Genomic DNA, 19491 nt, shown 5'->3' on the forward strand with positions numbered 1-19491 from the left:
GCCACTATAATGTAATCACGCCTTTTCATTATCTGTGCAAACAAGGCTATTCAGCTGCATTTTGGTGGAACTGCACAAATATACGGATGGAACCGACATATATGCAGAGTGCGAGGTGCCAAGTAAAAATTACCGACACCAACCCTGCTCCATCTAAGCATTGGCATCCACCACCATCAGTGGGATGTGTGGCGCTCACTGTGGACGGATCTTTCTCGGCAGCAAATCCTCTAACCAAATACTAGTAGCTTAGACTTAAAAAATACTAGTAGCTTATATTGGCAGTTTTCTAGGGGTGTACTCTTTTCTGAAAGAAGCACCAATCTATTTTTCTTTATTTGTACACAGTGTCACAACTTTGACCCAAAGGTCCGGAGCTATTTTAGGGTGATTGGCGTAGTACTCGAAGACTGATTGTAAGCATGATTTTTATTAGTTGTCACACTGATTGTAAGCATGAGCAGATGGAAGATTAGGTTAGTGCGAAGCTTACCTTAAACCCTACCGACGCTGTTGAAACGAGGTGAGTGTCGAGGGAAACGTGGAGAACGGCGGGGAAGCGACGTCGCGCCATCCGGCCTCCTCTTGCGGTGGGAGAACGAATACTCCTGTGGCTCCGGCTGGCTCTGCACCCTCATGAACGGCACACCGTACTCGATCGATTCGTTATCCTCTGGTTGCTCGACCTTCGACCTATACGCCCACCACCTCCGCCTGACTTTCGCCTCGGGCGAATCTGTCTGCTCCATCGCCCAGAGGATATACTCGATGAACTCGAAGGACTGCGGCGTGACTGCCGCCGAGGAGTACATTGCCGCCCTCATCGCCGTCGTCTCGCTCTTTCGCATACATTGCCACATGGCCCTCACCGTCCTTGAAATCTCCCACTCATTATCAAACCAAGTAAGGATCTCCTTCAACCTGGCTAACTTTGCCTGGTCGCCGCCGATGATCTGCCAGATTCGCTGCTGCATCCCCTCCATAGATGTCCTTCTGAGTGGTCCGGTGCTAGCTTTGGAAGATGGGAGGAGAGACGGTGGTCTTGCAACAGAGAAGAGGGAGAGGCCAGACGGTGGTTTTGGAATGGAGATGATGGAGAGGAGAGGTTCCCCTGCCTTTCGGTCGCTGACAGGTGGGCCCCACGCTTGGTGGACCCATGTGTTAGTGTCTCAATGGCAGGATGGGCTACGTCAGGGGATCCTCGTCCGAGGAGAGAGGAGGTGGTTTTGCAATGGAGAAGAGGGAGAGGCGAGACGGTGGTTTTGGAATGGAGATGATGGAGAGGAGAGGAGGTGGTTTTGCAATGGAGAAGAGGGAGAGGAGCGTGCGGCAGCGATTTAGGATTGGACGAGAGGGCCGGCGCGCTGTGACTGGATCAAAATCAAAATCAATTTACCCTTCAATTAAGAAAGCGACCCCACATTAACTAGTCTCCCTTTTATTCTGGGTCATAATTGACCATGATTTTCGCAAATAAAATATATGTTATACGTTGCAAAAATAATATAATTTGAAAGTACATTCAGATACGAACCAAACGATACAATTTTTCGTGACATGCATTCACATTTTGCTTGTCAAATACAGTACGTGGTCAAACTTTGACCCAAAATACGCAAAACAAAAAATACTTCCAAGACCAGCGCCGCTCTTCCACTCTTCTCCTCTTAAACCACCGCCGCTCCTCTCCTGTTCCAATCTAAATCTAGCACCGCTCCTCCCCTCTTCTATTTCAAAACCACCGCCCCTCCTCTCCTGTTCCAATCCAAAACCAGCGTCGCTCCTCTCCCGTTCTAAACCAAAACCAGCGCTGCTCCTCTCCTCTTCCATCAAAAACCACCGCCGGCGAGTGAAGGTGCTGTGGAGAAGTAGATCGATGGAGTACAACCGATACGTGAGGATCGCAGACGGCGACCCTGTGAAGCTAGCTAGGATGTTGGAGATACAGTCTTGGTTTGACAACAAGGACCAACTAGCGGCGATGGCGACATCCATGGCCAAATATCTGCAATAGAGCGAAAAGGCGGCGATACTCCCGGAGGGAGTCGCGCGGGAATACATAGAGCTGCTCCTCTGGGCCATGGAGCAAACAGATTCACCAAATCCGATCGTGAGGGAGCGGTGGTGGGAGTATCGATCCCAGATGGAGCATCCACCAGAGATTGAAGGATCGAGCATCTACAGGGTGCCGTTTGTGAGGGTGACGTGCCAGAGCAAGCCGGTGGAGTCTTCGTCGACCGAACCCAACTGCAAGAGGAGAAAAACAGTTGGCCCGACGACGCTTCCCCGCCATCCTCTCCCTCGCTGTTCACATCCCCCCCAGACCAATAGTCGGGCAGGTTGTGAATTTTCAGGAGGAGCTTAGGGTTGTTAGTATTTGCAGGTTGTGAATTGTGTTTTGTGTTGTGTATTTTGGGAGTACTTTCAAATATGAATGTCTTTTGAATTTCATATTTGCAGTATTGAGCATATGAAGTATTTTATGAATTCTAGAGATCTATTTTTAGCACTTAAAAAATGTAGTTTCCTAGGAGTATAAAAGTGCAGACAATGTGATTCTCAGAGAAGAAACTCCAAGTTTAGTTTCAGATAAGAAACTGCAACTTTCAGAGGCAGAGCATTTATATTAACACGACCTTTTCAAACAGTGTTAACATCATGCTGGAAGTTTTATTCATGGTCGAAACTGGAACTACCAGCGAGTTAACATCATGCTGATCAACATTCATGCATAGCACATCTTCATATGATGCACAGTCAAAAAGATATGCTATTTTCAAAATGCCCACACAATGTCGAGTGTGCGAAAAACAGAGAAAACGAGGGACGAAGTTTTGGCAAGTGTAGGACGTGGTGTGCGTAGATGACAATTGGGACCCACATGTCAATAAAGGCAGAGGCAAAAAATTTGGAGATATTTTCTCTGCACAGGTGGAATCGAACCCGGGCGGAACAGCTGTCGGGTAGTGTCACTCGGCCACTGGGCTAGTTGAGTTGTTTCGTTACTAATAAGGCACTTCCTCAAGTTGTCGGATCTCCTCCTACGCCTTTGTGCGCTCGCCGCGACACCGCTGTCTGCCGTTGTGAACATGCTGAACAAGCGAGAGGAATCTGGAGAGGACTGTACGTGGAGAGGCGGACAGTCGGGACCCACCATGTCTATGGCCGTACGCAAGCAAGTGCCTCATCGAAAAAATAGTTCCTCCTAATGCTATACTGACGTTGGGGCCCACGGGTTTGTCAACATAGTTACATTTTTAGGTGCTTCAACGTAGTTACTATAGGAGATAAATTCACAACGAAACCGGGGAGCTGGCAGGTATCATTTATTATCACTGGGGTAGCAAGTATCAGCTGGGTTTTGGGCTGCCCCGTCTAGGCTTTCTTTTTTAACATGCGCAGCCCACGACCTCGGATGGCAGGTCCATAAGGCTGTTTGTATTTTCTTGAGGGCTGTCATGTATCGACCGGCCTATGGACCTCCCATCCGAGGTTTTATCTTTCCTGAAACATCGGCAGCCCAATTTATGTAATTTTTTGAAGAAAACGCAGAGGTCTGTTCTATTTTTCTATATAAAAATAGGAACGCCTGGTCCAACTTATGTTTCCCTTCTAACTATATTATATATATTTAAATTATTTTATATGTTATTATATATTATTGTTATTGTCATCATATATTTTACAGATACTTACATATTTAAGAAAACAATATCCCACATCTAGTTAACTTATAAAAATAATTTCTTAACAATAAAATCCTGGATTTTTTTTGGCAACGAAAATCCTGGTGATTGTGTACAAAACCTTGGTAAGATTTAAGGACCAATGTAATAATAAATCACTTATTATTTAAATATATATATATATAACAAAATGCTCAGCCCTTGTTTATTTTTTGATAACATTGTTGCGCCCACCCCAACATTATAATTAGAATCAGCCCAGCAAAATCGTGTATTTCGAGAAAGTGCAAATGGCCTGTAATTTTTTAGGAAAAACATAAATGGGCCGCATGGACGCTACATTATTTGTTCACCCAGCCCAGCTAATGGACTGTAATTTAAAAGAAAAAGAGATCATATGGACTGTAAATTCTACCCCGCAAAAAAAAGACTGTAAATTCTGAAAAAATGGGTTGAATACGTGCCACATTTTTGGAGGCTGAAATGTGGGCCAATAGGCCGAAGCCAATGCAAGTTGTTGTCAACTTAGTCAACAAATGATTCTGACATCGTTAGCCATTGGATTTACATCCAACGACCGGCATCCATCTTCAATCTCTCGTCTTCTTCCTCCAGCGTCGCCGGGACCACCTGCTCCCACCTTCTGCTGCTAGCAGCTCTGCTTAGCACGCTTAGTTGTGAAGCGCTACTCCACCGTTGACCAGGCCATCCCTCCACCCCTCCACACCTCCTGTTCTTCTCCACCGACTGCCGAACCACACCGCACCAGAACCAGTTAACCCTTGTACACCTCTTCGTCTGGGACTCTACTCCCGCGTCTTCCCATCTCCGGCTCGTTGCTGTCCTGGTCCTCGCCGTCGTCCACCACCTTGGATGCGCTCGGCGCAGAGTGGTCAACGTGGTCAACGAACGACACCATCGGAAGTAGACTGTGCGTGGAGAGGCTGACAGCTGGGTCCATGGCCGCACACAAGGAAATGCCTCTTATTACGCGCAAAATAATGATTCTGTCGGATGTGGGGTTCCGGCAAACCCTTAAGGTTCGAACTCTGGGGTGCGCGCGAAGTCTTTCCCTCCTACCGATCCACGCCCTAGCTCGCTAAGATCTTACGGACAAACTCGACGAACTCGCAACACAGAAAGACACGAGATTTATACTGGTTCGGGCCACTGTTGTGGTGTAATACCCTACTCTAGTGTGGTGGTGGTGGATTGCCTCTTGGGCTGATGATGAACAGCACAAGGGGAAGAACAGCCTCTTGAGGTTGAGGTGTTCTTGTGCTGGGTGAACTGGCAGATCAGAACTCTCCCTCTACTGTGGTGGCTAGCTCTACTTATATAGGCCCTGGTCCTCTTCCCAAATATTGAGCGGGAAGGGAGCCAACAACGGCGGGCAAATTTGAAGGGGGGCAGCTAGTACAAGCTATCCTGACAAAAGTGGTCTTCGCCTGTGAAAGGCTTTGGTGGTGACGCCGTCTTGGGCTCCACGATGACCTCCGTCCTGCCGTCCTTCTGGTCTTGGTCTCGTTGCACCGATAAGGCAACCTTTGCCTGATGCCTCGGTACTCCTCGCCTGCGCTGGCCTCCTTAGCACCAAAGAGGAAACAAGTACGCTGCGCGCTTGCGCCCGCCTGGTCTCGATCGTCATGGCTCGCGTCACGAGAGCCTTGTGAGGTTTGCCCCGCCTTGATATCTCCGCTCCTCGTGAGCCTGCCTGGCTAGGCCACTCCTGAGGAGATCCTGCGTCGTCCGCCTCGCGAGGCTTGGCCCCTCGCGAGGGTCTTGGATGCCTTATTGATGAAGATGGGTCGTACGGCCCGCTGACTTAGCCACGTCGTGGGCCGCAGGCAGGCAAGTCTAGGGACCCCCATTCCCAGAACGCCGACAGTAGCCCCCGGGCCCAAGGTGCGCTCGGGCTTGGCTTCGCAGCGAAGCCAAAGGTCAAGTGCGGAGCGCCGCGGGCCCCAAAAGCTTGTGGCCTCGGTTAACGCATGGCGGTTGATTGGACGTGGGCGTCTCCACTTCCCCATGCTGCCTTGGCAACTGCTTGACTTGACAAGTCCCTGCGACATGCAAGGAAAACCATCATTACCTGCGATCGTGGGAGGAGCCGGTTGGCCTTCTTTTGCTTTAAATGGGGAGGGGGCGGAGCCCCCGTCGCCCATCTCTTCCTCGCTTGCTTGCTTCTTCCTCCTCGCTCCACTGCCAGCGACAATGGCGCCTATTAGAAGATTCTCCGCTGAAGAGAAGGGAAAGGCCCCGCGCGATGATCCGGTGCCCCTTCCGCCGAAGAAGAGGTCGGTCCACCGCCGTGACGAAGCGGCGATGTAGGTGGTGACGAGGCCTTGGTGCGAGCAGCCTCCTCCATGGTATCCGCTACCCTCGTATGCCCGAGCCGAGGGCTTAGGAGGACGGAGCGATGAACGGCGCCACCCGTGCCACGGTGACGCGCGTTGTCGCCCCTGGAATCCATGCCGCGGACTCCTCGCATGAGCTTGTGCTGTGGGCGCCGATGCCCCCAAGCTCTTGGATCTGCTTCCCGCGGTTCTTCTCCGACATGATGCCTCCGAGGGGGCCTCTCGAGCTCTGGTTGCAGCACGCCGACTGCGACACTCCGGCGATCGGAGCTGAGATCGAAGCGGTCCCCACCGGCAAGATCTTCATGACCCGCGGCTGGGGCGAGATCGCGCGGGTCTATCGCGCGAGGGGTGCCCTCGCGATCCACTTTGAGTACGACGGCGCCTCCACCTCTTCTTCAAGGTCTTCGATGCAGAGGGCCGCCGCCTGGAGTGCTGCTCCGGAGAGGAGCGTCAGGTTGACGCGAGCCCCGCTCGCGGCCACTCCAGCAGTACAAGCCCTTGGGAGTCCAACAGCTCTCCCGAGTCCTACGAGACTCCGGAGACAAGCGACGACAGGTACGTGCCCCCGAGCTCTCGCGGCGCTCGGAGCAGAGCTGTGGCGTCCGGCCGTCGCCGCCGCTAATCTGGATGGGGTTGGCGCCAGCCTCCCGTGGCCCATTGTTGGTGATGGCGTCCGCCGCGGGAGGGTGTAGATAGGATCCCTCTTAGTTCTAGCTTTTGTTCCCTGCGAAGGATCATGAAGTACCTCGTGGGGGCGTGTAAAGGGTCTGTAATGTATTTTGCGCTCATCTTCCTTGTTATGAAAATTTGCGAACGCATGTCCTGTCGAGGCTCAGTCTCCCCTTTCTTCCCTCGCGATAGCTTGTTGCTCTACGCTGACAGGTCCCGGTCCCCAGGCAGGCTACAGCCGTCGCTGGTATGCCAGGTTGCGTGCCGTGGTCAAGGCCAGGAGGTGTGCGGCCCGAGGTCCAGTAAGAGCCCCTGAGGCGTGATGTTCAGGAGGTCCCCCTTAGCGCTCAAGCAGCCATGGTAAGGCAAGAAAGGGAGTTGACGTGGCCGCAACGGGGCTGCGGCAAGGCGAGGGTGACCCTTAGGCCCCGACATTTAGCCGATCTGAGAGCAGGACTTATCTTGTTGGTTTCGTGGCGATTCCTGAGGGTGCGCTAGGCCTGCGCGCCAGCTTGTGCGGCATAGCCAGGTCAGACCCATACGAGTTTCCCTCCTCCCATGCTCTCCTTAGTGCTCTACGTCCTCAGGTCCCGGCCCTCGAGCGAGCTCAGCCGCCGCTGGTATGCTAGGTCGCGATGTCGTGGTCAAGGCCAGGGGGTGAGGGCTGGAGAGCCAGTAAGAGCTCCTGGGTCGCGATGCTCAGGAGCCCCCCTTTCAACGCACAAGCGAATTGCACGAGAGAAAAGGAGACTTGCGGTGCCGCCTGCTATCCTCCTCATGGGATCCCTGTGAACAGGCACAAGAAGAAACACGGTTTGCCGTTATAGCTGCCAGCCTGCTGGTGGTTGCTCTGAGATGAGGTGAAGGCACTGAGGGCCTGGTGAGGTGACGTGTGTGGGGCATGCCGCGAGCCAGAGCTCGACCGCTCAGATTTGTCGACGTGGCAGGGACGGACCCATGCACCAGCGACGTGCCTGTGAGGAGGCCCCGTGGGAGGCGAGGATTGAGCAGGTGATATCCGTAGGCAGGTTAAGCAGGGAAGGCAAATCAGCTTGGGTAAATGCAGGAAGATACATGCCACTGGGTCCGGCCCGAGTGGCTTGGGGATGATGCAGCCCGAGGGGCGCCCCCAGCAAGGTATGCTAAAGACATAAGCAAAAGGGATACATGCCACAGGGACGGACCCATGCGGCCTGGGAATAATGCAACCCGAGGGGCGCTCCCAGCTAAACAAGCTTGGAAAATGTCACCTGGTTCTGTAGACGAAGGAGAGTTGGTGCAGCTGAAGGCGTGCGTCGAAGGAATGACTCTTCACGAGCCACCGGGGCCCTGAGCCTCGGGAGGCTCTGGGGGCTCGGGAGGTTCCCTGAAGACCGTCTCCATCTCTTCCAGGACGGCGTGGTACCTGGCCTCCTGAGCCGCCAGGACACGCCGCATGTTGCACTGATAGGCCGACGCCACGCTCGGCAAGCCGAAGGGCATGCGAACGTAGCTGTGTGGCGGGCCCTCACAGCGGCCCACACGCGAAGGCCAGAAACGCTCCTGAGATGCGGCCTTGTTGAGCCCTGGGACATCGATGCAGACACGCAGCCCAGCATCCTCGCCTGAATGGGGAGCTGCGCCTCGTGAGCGGCTGTCGCCGCGCATGGCTCTTGTGTCTTGCAGTTCCTGAGTGGTCTTGGTGATGAACTCCTGAGTGGTGGGCACTCCTTGCCCTGTGTTCTCCTGAGGGAAACGTGCCGTGAAACACGCCTCCAAGTGGTGCCCAAGCACCTCCCTCGTGAGGTTGGCAAGGTCTGAGGCCCTCCAGAGGAGAGCCCCCGAGCCCTACCCAAGGAGGGCGCCGGGCGCGCCTTCCTATGCGACAGAGGGAGGCGCCCCTGGAGCGGGCGCTGATCCTGACGAGGCTCCAGCTGCGTCGCCGCCCTCCTGAGATCCTGCTCGGCGCAGCTGCTTCTTCTTGGGGATGGCCTCCGGAGGGCCCTCACTCCTGTTGTCGGGGTCATTGATTGCTGCAGCTTGGAAGGCGCGCTCGAGGGAGCACACCACATCTCTCTCTTCACATGGGACCGTGATGATCCCGCCGCTTCCTGGCATCTTGAGGACGTTGTAGCCGTGATGGGTGACTGCCATGAACTTGGCCATGACTGGATACCCGAGGATGGCGTTGTACGGCAGGCGGATGTGCGCGACGTCGAAGTCGATGAGCTCGGTGCGGTAGTTCTTGCGCTCTCCGAAGGTGACGGGCAGGCGGACCTGCCCTATCGGTGTGGTGGAACCGTCGGTCACTCCTGAGAAAGGCTTGGTAGGCTGAAGCTGCTCATATGGCACTTGGAAGTTGTCGAACGTGTCGATGGATAGGACGTTGAGCCCTGCGCCGCCGTCGATAAGGGTCTTGGTAACTTGCACATTACTGATGACTGGGGAGCACAGCATCGGGAGGGCGCCAGCGGTGGCTGCGGACTTGAGCTGATCTGCCGAGTTGAAAGTGATGGCGCATTGGGACCACTTGAGCGGGCGCGTGGCCTCGAGCTTGGGGAGCACCGCGTTCACTTCGCGAGCGAACTGTTTGAAGATGCGCTGAGAGGCTGGGGCTTGCGCACCGCCCAAGATGCAGGCGATTGCACGCGGCTCCTGGAAGCCCCCAGCCCCCTCGTCCTGATGGTGATCGTCGTTCCTTCTTGGTGGCGGCAGCGGGGGAAGACTGGCGTTGCCTTGGGGGTGATCCTCACGAGGCTGGTCCCTCCAGGCGCCCTCGCGAGGATGGTCCTGCCAGCGGTCCTCACGAGGCCTATCGTGCCACTCTTGGCACGGGCCGCGGTTGTCCCAGCATCCGCCTCCACGTCCTCCTCCACGGCCGTAGCCCCGGTCGCTGCGCTCGGGGCGTCGACCGAAACGTCCCTCGCGAATGGCCCTGAGCTCTTGACAGTCACTGGTGTTGTGGGTGTTCAGGTTGTGGAAGGCGCAGAATGGTCGGCTATTCTTGGATGACTCAGGCTGATCTCTGCCCCGCTTGGTTTCGGGCTCCGCGGCTAGCACTGCCGCTTCCTTGCGCTTCACGTCCTTGGCCTTGGCCTTCTTCTCTTCTGTGCCCGCGGCCGGCAGCTCGAGGAGGGAGAGGCGCCCCTCCTCAGCTCTTGTGCACTTGGTCGCCAGGTTGAACAGCTCCTGAGATGTGCACAACTCCTCATGGATAGCGAGCTCTTCCTTCATCTTGACGTCATGGATGCCGTCTGAGAACGCGGAGATGATGGCCTCGTCCGTGACCTTGGGGATCTTAAGGCGAGTGTTGTTGAAGCGCTGGATGTACTTCTGGAGGGTCTCTCCTGGTTGTTGCTTGATGCGGCGCAAGTCACCCGCGGCCGGCGGGCGGTCGCGAGTGCCCTGGAAGTTGGCGACGAAGCGGTCGCGCATCTCGCCCCAGGAGGAGATCGAGCCGTGCTGCAGGTTCAGGAGCCAGGAGCGGGCTCCATCCTTGAGAGCCATGGGAAACTAGTTCGCCATGACTTTCTCATCGCCGTTGGCCGCTTCGATGCTCAGCTCGTAGAGCTGCAGGAACTCCGCGGGGTCGGCGGTGCCGTCGTAGCGAGGAGGCAGATCCGGCTTGAACTTGCCTGGCCAGGCGACGCTACGTAGCTCGGGGGTGAAGGCGCGGCAGCTGGCCATGGTTGCTGGGGCCCGCCTCGGAGGTGGAGCTTGGTTTTGATGAGGTCCGCGCGGCGCTGCTGCGGGCGGTGCGTGGTCTTGACGAGGCCGCGCGGGGAGCGCAGGTGCAGCTTCTCGCGGCCGAGGGATTTCTTGGCAGCTTCTCTCTTCGCGCGCGGGCGCCAGAAGGCGCAGTCTTGGGGCAAAGGTGGTGGAGGCGCGCCATGAGCTATGTCACATGTGGCTGGCGGAGGGTGAGGCAGATAGGGGGACGACGTCGGGGAGCCCCCTGCGGCGCGGACAAGCTCGGCGACGCGGTCGAGCCACTCCTCATACAGGTCGTCCACCGGGCGGTAGTGTAGGAGCTCGTTTGCGGCAAGGAGTGCGGCCCGCGCCTCCATGGGAGCGCGGCGTGCGTGAGACGAAGAACCGGCCGGGGTCAGCGACGGAATGGCAGTGCGGCCGTCCTGCCGCACCGATGGATGCAGCGAGGATGCTTGCTGCTCGTTCCCCGCCGGGCCGGTGGCGGCGTTGGCGGCGGGAGACGGAGAATGACGAGGTGGCCCGCCGACGGGTGCCGTCTGAGCAACGCGGGCGGTGAGGGCAGCCTGGCGCTCAGCTCGGGCACGGCGAGCGTCTGCCATGGAGACGACGAAGCGACAGAGCGACGAATTGATGGAAGGGAAGCTACAGAGCACCCCTACCTGGCACGCCATATGTCGGATGTGGGGTTCCGGCAAACCCTTAAGGTTCGAACTCTGGGGTGCGCGCGAAGTCTTTCCCTCCTACCAATCCACGCCCTAGCTCGCTAAGATCTCATGGACGAACTCGCAACACAGAAAGACACAAGATTTATACTGGTTCGGGCCACCATTGTGGTGTAATACCCTACTCCAGTGTGGTGGTGGTGGATTGCCTCTTGGGCTAATGATGAACAGTACAAGGGGAAGAACAGCCTCCTGAGGTTGAGGTGTTCTTGTGCTGGGTGAACTGGCGGATCAGAACTCTCCCTCTACTATGGTGGCTAGCTCTACTTATATAGGCCCTGGTCCTCTTCCCAAATATTGAGCGGGAAGGGAGCCAACAACGGCGGGCAAATTTGAAGGGGGACAACTAGTACAAGCTATCCTGACAAAAGTGGTCTTCGCCTGCGAAAGGCTCTGGTGGTGACGCCGTCTTGGGCTCCACGATGACCTCCGTCCTGTCGTCCTTCTGGTCTTGGTGTCGTTGCACCGATAAGGCAACATTTGCCTGATGCCTCGGTACTCCTCGCCTACGCTGGCCTCCTTAGCACCAAAGAGGAAACAAGGACGCTGCATGCGCTGGCACCCGTCTAGCACCCTCCTGGTCTCGATCGTCATGGCTCGCGTCATGAGAGCCTCGTGAGGTTTGCCCCGCCTTGATATCTCCGCTCCTCGTGAGCCTGCCTGGCTAGGCCACTCCCGAGGAGATCTTGCGTCATCTGCCTCGCGAGGCTTGGCCCCTCGCGAGGGTCTTGGATGCCTTGTTGATGAAGATGGGCCGTACGGCCCGCTGACTTAGCCACGCCGTGGGCCGCAGGCAGGCAAGTCTAGGGACCCCGTTCCCAGAACGCTGACAAATTCCTCCACCTGACAGCTGGGACCCACCGGAAGGGCCTCTGTATTTCGTGAAAAATACATTCCCACCGCTGACAGGTCGGACCCACCAGCTATATCTTCGCACGCAAGGAAGTGCCTCCTTATTACGCACAAAAAAATGAATACTCCCCCTGCTAGTTGGGACCCACCTTGGTGGGAGGCTGACTTGTGGGCCTACTAAGTTGACGGAGACGGAGTGCTTTGTCAACTTAGTCAATATGAACGATTCTAGCTCCAGTGACCGTACGATGTCCATCCAACGGCCGTAGTGCTTCTTCAACCTCTGGTCTTATTGCTCCAGCCGCCCAAAGCAGCGTCGGTCATGCCGCATGCTCCTACCTCCCGTGGCCGGCTGTGGTGCCGCGGAGGCCTCACCGCCCCCTACTATTCCCACCGCTGGCCAGGCCATCCCTCTACTCACCCACACCCCCTGTTATTCTGCGGCGACGACAGCCTCACACCGCAGCGAACCAATGAACCCTCGTACTCCTCTACACGTGGGCATCCACTGTCGCGTCTTCCCCGGCTCCGCGTCGTCCCCTTCCTAGGCCTCGCCGTCATCCACCGCCCTGGTGCTCTCGGCGTGGCGTGGTCAACGTGGTCAAGGAACGGCTTCCAATGGACGTGGACCGTACGTGGAGAGGCTGACAGCTGGGTCCACGTCTGCAGCAAGGAAGTGCCTCCTTATTACGTGCAAAATAATTATTACTCCACCTGACAGCGGGGACCCACCGGACGGGCCACCATATTTCGCGAAAAAACGTTTCCCCCTGACTGTTGGGACCCACCAGCTACATCTTCGCACGCAAGCAAGTGCGTCTGGGCAAAAAAAACGATTCGCCCCCCTGACTGCTGGGACCCACCAGCTACATCTTCGCAGGCAAGGAAGTGCCTGACAGTCGGGACCCACCTGGTCGAAGCGGACGTAGCATTGTCATTCTGGTCGCGAACGTGTACGTACATACTGGTCGATGTAGAGGCGCGCACGTGTCGTAGTAGAGGCGCGCACGTAGCATGCACATGTACGTACAGCGACCAGTGTGCAAGAAAGAAAATACGGCCACATACATACGGGCAGGGTCTCGAACGCCTACTCGCGCATACGTACGGCCAGGGCTCGTGTACATGGCTGGGTCAGAGCGGAGAAACAGCGTCGTCGTCGTGTTCATGGGGAGCCAACTGGCTGGGTCGGAACGGAATGCGTCATCATGTTCATCGGGAGGGCTTGGACAGAACAGCTGATGGAAACGAGGCCTGGCGTACCGCAGAACGGAGGAAACGGCCTTGTGTTCGACTGGCCACGTTCGAAACGGGATCCTGTTCATCGGGAGGGGTCTGGCGTACCGCAAAATGGAGGAAACAGACCTCCTACGGTCGAAACGGGGGTCTTGTTGATCGAGACGGGTGTGGCGTACCGCAAAACGGAGGAAACGGACTTGTGTTGGAGCGCTACGGTCGAAATGGGGGTCCTGTTCATCGGGAGGGGTGTGGCGTACCGCAAAACGGGACTCCACGAGATACTGTTCATCTCCACCGTCGACCCCCTCCAGCCTCCACGGGCTACTGTTCATCCACCGTCGACCTCCTCCAGCCTCCACATGCGACTGTTCATCCACGGGCTCCTGTTCATCCAGCCTCCACCGCGCGCTACTCCACCGGCTACTGTTCAACCAGCCCTCTCCACGCGCTCCTGTTCAACCACCCCTCCACGGGCTACTGTTCATCCTGCCCTCCACCGTCTACTGATCATCCTGCCCTCCACGGGGTGGTCCTGTTCATCCAGCCCTCCACGGGGTCCTGTTCATCCAGCCCCAACCGGCTCGATCGATCGGGATACTGTTCATCCAGAGGCAACACCACGGGGTCCTGTTCATCCACCCCCACCGAGAACTGTTCATCCAACCCCCCCCCCCCCGCAACACTCACTGTTCATCGAGAGGCAGCATCGATCGGCTTCAGTTAGCAGCAGTAGCGAAGGAATCGCTCGATCGGGTTCAGTTAAGAGCCATCGATCGATCGCTCAGGTTCAGTAACGTGTAGCCTGCAGTGCAATCGCTCGGGTTCAGTTAGAGCCCAACGCCTCGCACACACGCGTGTACGTACGAGAGAAACGCGCATCGCTCGTTCCCCGACCACCCACTGTAACCGGGGACTCCCCGATATTTTCCGCGCCCTCGCTTCTACCACGGTTTTTTCCGTCATGGACGGCCCAAAGAATGTCATGCAGCTGCGTCTCCGGCCCGCCCAGGACGAAAAGCCCATTTTCTGTCATGATTTTTGTCATAGAAGTAGGACCCCACCACATCTATGATGATACCATGTTTTGTCACAATTATCGTCATAGAAGTGTCATAAGTATGACAGAAAAGATTTTCGTTCGGCCCAAAATGTCACGGATGTGTCTTTTTTGTAGTGCCTACAATAATCTCTTCATTTGTTCCGCTATTAGTGACTTTGGAGTGACTCTTTGTTGCATGTTGAGGGATAGTTATATGATCCAATTATGTTATTATTGTTGAGAGAACTTGCACTAGTGAAAGTACGAACCCTAGGCCTTGTTTCAACGCATTGCAATACCATTTTTGCTCACTTTTATCATTAGTTACCTTGCTGTTTTTATATTTTCATATTACAAAAACCTATATCTACCATCCATATTGCACTTGTATCACCATCTCTTCGCCGAACTAGTGTACCTATACAATACCATTGTATTGGGTGTGTTGGGGACACAAGAGACTCTTTGTTATTTGGTTGCAGGGTTGTTTGAGAGAGACCATCTTCATCCTACGCCTCCCATGGATTGATAAACCTTAGGTCATCCACTTGAGGGAAATTTGCTACTGTCCTACAAACCTCTGCACTTGGAGGCCCAACAACGTCTACAAGAAGAAGGTTGTGTAGTAGACATCAAGCAGTTTCTGGTGCCGTTGCCGGGGAGGTGAGTGCTTGAAGGTATATCTTTAGATCTTGCAATCGAATCTTTTTGTTTCTTGTTTTATCACTAGTTTAGTCTATAGAAGAAAACTACAAAAAATGGAATTGAGGGTGCCTCATATGCTTCATCTTTTTAATGTCTTTCATGAAAATGATGGGAAGGAAAATTGTGCTCAAGTACTAGAAGAAGAATTACATAGAATGCTTGGCATAAAATATGTGAATGATGAGCATGATTGCAATGTTGTTAGTATGAATTCCTTGAATATCCATGATGCTAATGATGTGCAAAGCCACAAGCTTGGGGATTCTATGTTTTATGAAGATGATATTTTTTGTCCCCCAAGTTTTGATGAGCAAATTTATTATGATGATAGCATGCCTCCTATTTATGATGATTATATTGATGAAAGTGGGTTTGGAAGAGTATCAACTTTAGGAAGCAATGATCCCACTATTTTGGAGGATGTTGAATATTATTTGATAATTATGAAAGTGGATTTGGGGAGGTCATGACTTTATTTACTGATGAATCCACTATTTCGGAAGAGGTTCCAATTGATTATGAGAACAAAGTTGCTATCTATGATGATTATTGTGATGACTTGTATGCTATTAAGAATAATTGTAACCATGAAACTTGTCATCTTGATTTTAATTTTCAATTGGATTATGCCTCACATGATAGTTATATTGTTGAATTCATTCATGATGCTACTGAAAATTATTATGAGGGAGGAACATATGCTTGTAGGAATTGCAATAATATCAAGTTTCCTCTCTATGTGCTTAAAGTTTTGAAGTTATGCTTGTTTTGCCTTCCTATGCTAGTTGATTAATGATCACATAAGTTGTTTGCTCACAAAATCCCTGTGCATAGGAAGTGGGTTAGACTTAAATGTGCTAGTCATATTCTTCATGATGCTCTCTTTATGTTTCAATTCTTATCTTTTATGTGAGCATCCTTGAAATCATCATGCCTAGCTAGGGGCGTTAAACGTTAGCGCTTGTTGGGAGGCAACCCAATTTTATTTTTGTCCTTTGCTTTGCTCCTGTTTAGTACTAAATAATTAATCTAGCCTCTGTTTAGATGTGGTTTTATGTTTTAATTAGTTTTTGTGCCAAATAGAACCTTTGGGAAGACTTGGGTGAAGTCTTTGCGATCTTGCTGTAAAAAACAGAAACTTTTGCGCTCACAAGTATAGCTTCCATTTTTACTGGAGAGTGATTTTAGGTTGATTCTTTTTGCAGATGATTAATAGACAAATTCCTCAGGTTCACCAATTTATTTCAGAATTTTTGGAGTTACAGAAGTATTCTAATGATACAGATTACTACATAATGTTCTGTTTTTGACACATTCTGTTTTCTATGTGTTGTTTGCTTATTTTGATGAATCTATGAGTAGTATCGGAGGGTATGAACCATAGAGAAGTTCGCATACAGTAGATATTACAGCAATATGAATTTATAATGAGTTCACAACAGTACCTAAGTGGTGATTTATTTTCTTATACTAACGGAGCTTACGAGTTTTCTGTTAAGTTTTGTGTTGTGAAGTTTTCAAGTTTTGGGTAAAGATTCGATGGACTATGGAATAAGGAGTGGCAAGAGCCTAAGCTTGGGGATGCCCAAGGCACCCCAAGGTAATATTCAAGGACAACCAAGAGCCTAAGCTTAGGGATGCCCCGGAAGTCCCATAGCATGCACGTATGGTAACCGTTGTGTGACAAATTTGAAGCATGAGGTGTTCTTTGATTGTCCTCCTTATGAGTGGCGGTCGGGGACGAGCGATGGTCTTTTCCTACCAATCTATCCCCCTAGGAGCATGTGCGTAGTGCTTGGTTTTGATGACTTGTAGATTGTTGCAATAAGTATGCGAGTTCTTTATGACTAATATTGAGTCCATGGATTATACGCACTCTCACCCTTCCATCATTGCTAGCCTCTTCGGTACCGTGCATTGCCCTTTCTCACCTTGAGAGTTGGTGCAAACTTCGCCGGTGCATCCAACCCCCGTGATATGACACGCTCAATGAAAGCACCAATGTAGGTGTCATCTAGCCATCTAGCCTTACGGTGAAGGCACAGTGGAACTCTCAATGAAAGCACCAATGTAGGTGTCAAAACCGGCGGATCTCGGGTAGGGGGTCCCGAACTGTGCGTCTAAGGCAGATGGTAATAGGAGGCGGGGGACACGATGTTTACCCAGGTTCGGGCCCTCTCGAGGGAGGTAATACCCTACTTCCTGCTTGATTGATCTTGATGATATGAGTATTACAAGAGTTGATCTACCACGAGATCATAGAGGCTAAACCCTAGAAGCTAGCCTATGGTATGATTGTTGTTGTCCTACGGACTAAACCCTCCGGTTTATATAGACACCGGAGGGGGCTAGGGTTACACAGAGTCGGTTACAAGGGAGGAGATCTACATATCCGTATTGCCAAGCTTGCCTTCCACGCCAAGGAGAGTCCCATCCGGACACGGGACGAAGTCTTCAATCTTGTATCTTCATAGTCCAACAGTCCGGCTAAAGTACATAGTCCGGCTGTCCGAGGAACCCCTAATCCAGGACTCCCTCAGTAGCCCCTGAACCAGGCTTCAATGACGATGAGTCCGGCGCGCAGATTGTCTTCGGCATTGCAAGGCGGGTTCCTCCTCCGAATACTCCATAGAAGATTTTGAACACAAGGATAGTGTCCGGCTCTGCAAAACAAATTCCACATACCACCGTAGAGAGAATAATATTTCCACAAATCTAATCTGCTGACAGCTTTTCATAACGTGACGTACTGCCGTGGTCTGGTCATGACGAACCGTTTTTCCGAGCCTGCCAGTGCACGTGTTGCGAGGCGGTTTTATTGGCACGTCCTGTCGAAGCAGAGATCGTGTCCCTTTTTTCACGGGATTCTCATCAATACGGGCGTGGGTAACCCCATCGTGCCTGCTGGTATGACTCCTCGATTTTAGGCAAGTTCCAAACAGCCACGCGGAGGACGCTTGATATTCACCCTCTTTATAAAGGGGCCAAGGCCTGTCCTTTTCTTCTCGCACTCGATCTAATCCTTTCCCCAACTCGAGTTCCAACACCCAAGGCTCAGGCTAGGCGCTTCGGACCTTCAGTCATGTCCGGATCCAACCTTCAAGGTCGGTGGATGCCCTCCTCTGTCACAGAGGAGGACATCGGGAAGCTAAGAGAAGCCAGGTATCTGACCGCCAAAATCTCACACAGGTTGCCTGCTCAAGGGCAGGTCATCCCCACTCCCGAACCCAACGAGAGTGTCGTATTTATTTCCCACTTCCTCCGAGGGCTAGGCTTTAGTCTTGATCCCTTTGTCAGAGGGCTTATGTTCTACTACGGGCTCGATTTCCATGACCTGGCTCCGGATTCCATCCTTCACATCTTGTCGTTCATCGTCGTGTGTGAAGCCTTCCTCCACATCACCTCGCACTTCGGCTTATGGCTCAAGACCTTCAATGTGAAGCCGAAGATGATTGAGGGGCGACACGCAGAATGCGGATGCGCCATAATAAACAAAGGCGCCGATGCTCCATGGCCAAAGGGTTCCTTCCCAGAGACATCCAAGTTATGGCAGCGGGAGTGGTTTTACATCACTGCTCCCCGAAGCGCTAAGTGGGTAGCTGCTCCCGCCTTCCGTCCAGGCCCCCTGCCACAATTGGCTTCATGGGTCAACAAAGGGCTGGACTGGGGGCCAGCTAATGATATGCCGACGTTGCAGAGCCGCATCCGAGATCTCTTCAAGGGAGATGTCAGCCTTGTCAAGGTAATGCAAGTCATGTTAATTCGTCGGGTCCTGCCATGCCAACGTCGACCTCTCCGTATGTGGGAGTTCAACCTGGAAGTACCGCGAACTATTCAGCAATTCTTCGGCGCGACGCTCGAAGAGATGTATGGATTGTTCTTCGGATCACGAATAAAGTGTCCGGACACCAACGAGGATGCGGGTCTGAACTGCAATCGTCCAGACACCCAAGTAAGTAATTCCACGGCCGAACACGTTATCTTTTAATTTACCACAACATCATTCTGAAAAGTCACCTTTTGACCAGGGCTGGATAAAAAAGGCGAAGATGATCAGGTGTTCGGCCCCCCTTCCCGAGGGCTCACCGGATCCTGTACTAGCCAGGATGCTTGAGCTTGCGCCTTATCTAGCGCCATCAGGGGAAGATAAAGGGAGGAACAAAGAAGCTGAAAGCGAGCCTCACTCATTATTCATACAAACCGGGGGAATTAGTGCCTCCATGAAGGAGGATAACCGGGGAGAAGAATCTAAAATTCCCTCTCCCTAAGGAAGATAGAGGGCCGCCTCTGAAGACTTGGAAACAATGGTTTCCAAACGAGGGAAGAAACCTTTGTCAGAGGGCCCTACCCCAGAGGGCATCCTTACCGCACAGTACCCGCAAGGGGACCAGCCCTCCACCGAGCCGTAAGTAAACAAAAGTACTTTATAGTAAATATACCCTGCTTCATTTCTGAGAACAATAAACGAGACGTATGTCTTGTAGTTCGGATCATAGCCCTTCTCGATAGACTTCGTCTTCGGGGGATCT

The sequence above is a fragment of the Aegilops tauschii genome, chromosome 3 (genome assembly GCF_002575655.3).
Source record: "Aegilops tauschii subsp. strangulata cultivar AL8/78 chromosome 3, Aet v6.0, whole genome shotgun sequence".
Classification (NCBI taxonomy): Eukaryota; Viridiplantae; Streptophyta; class Magnoliopsida; order Poales; family Poaceae; genus Aegilops; species Aegilops tauschii.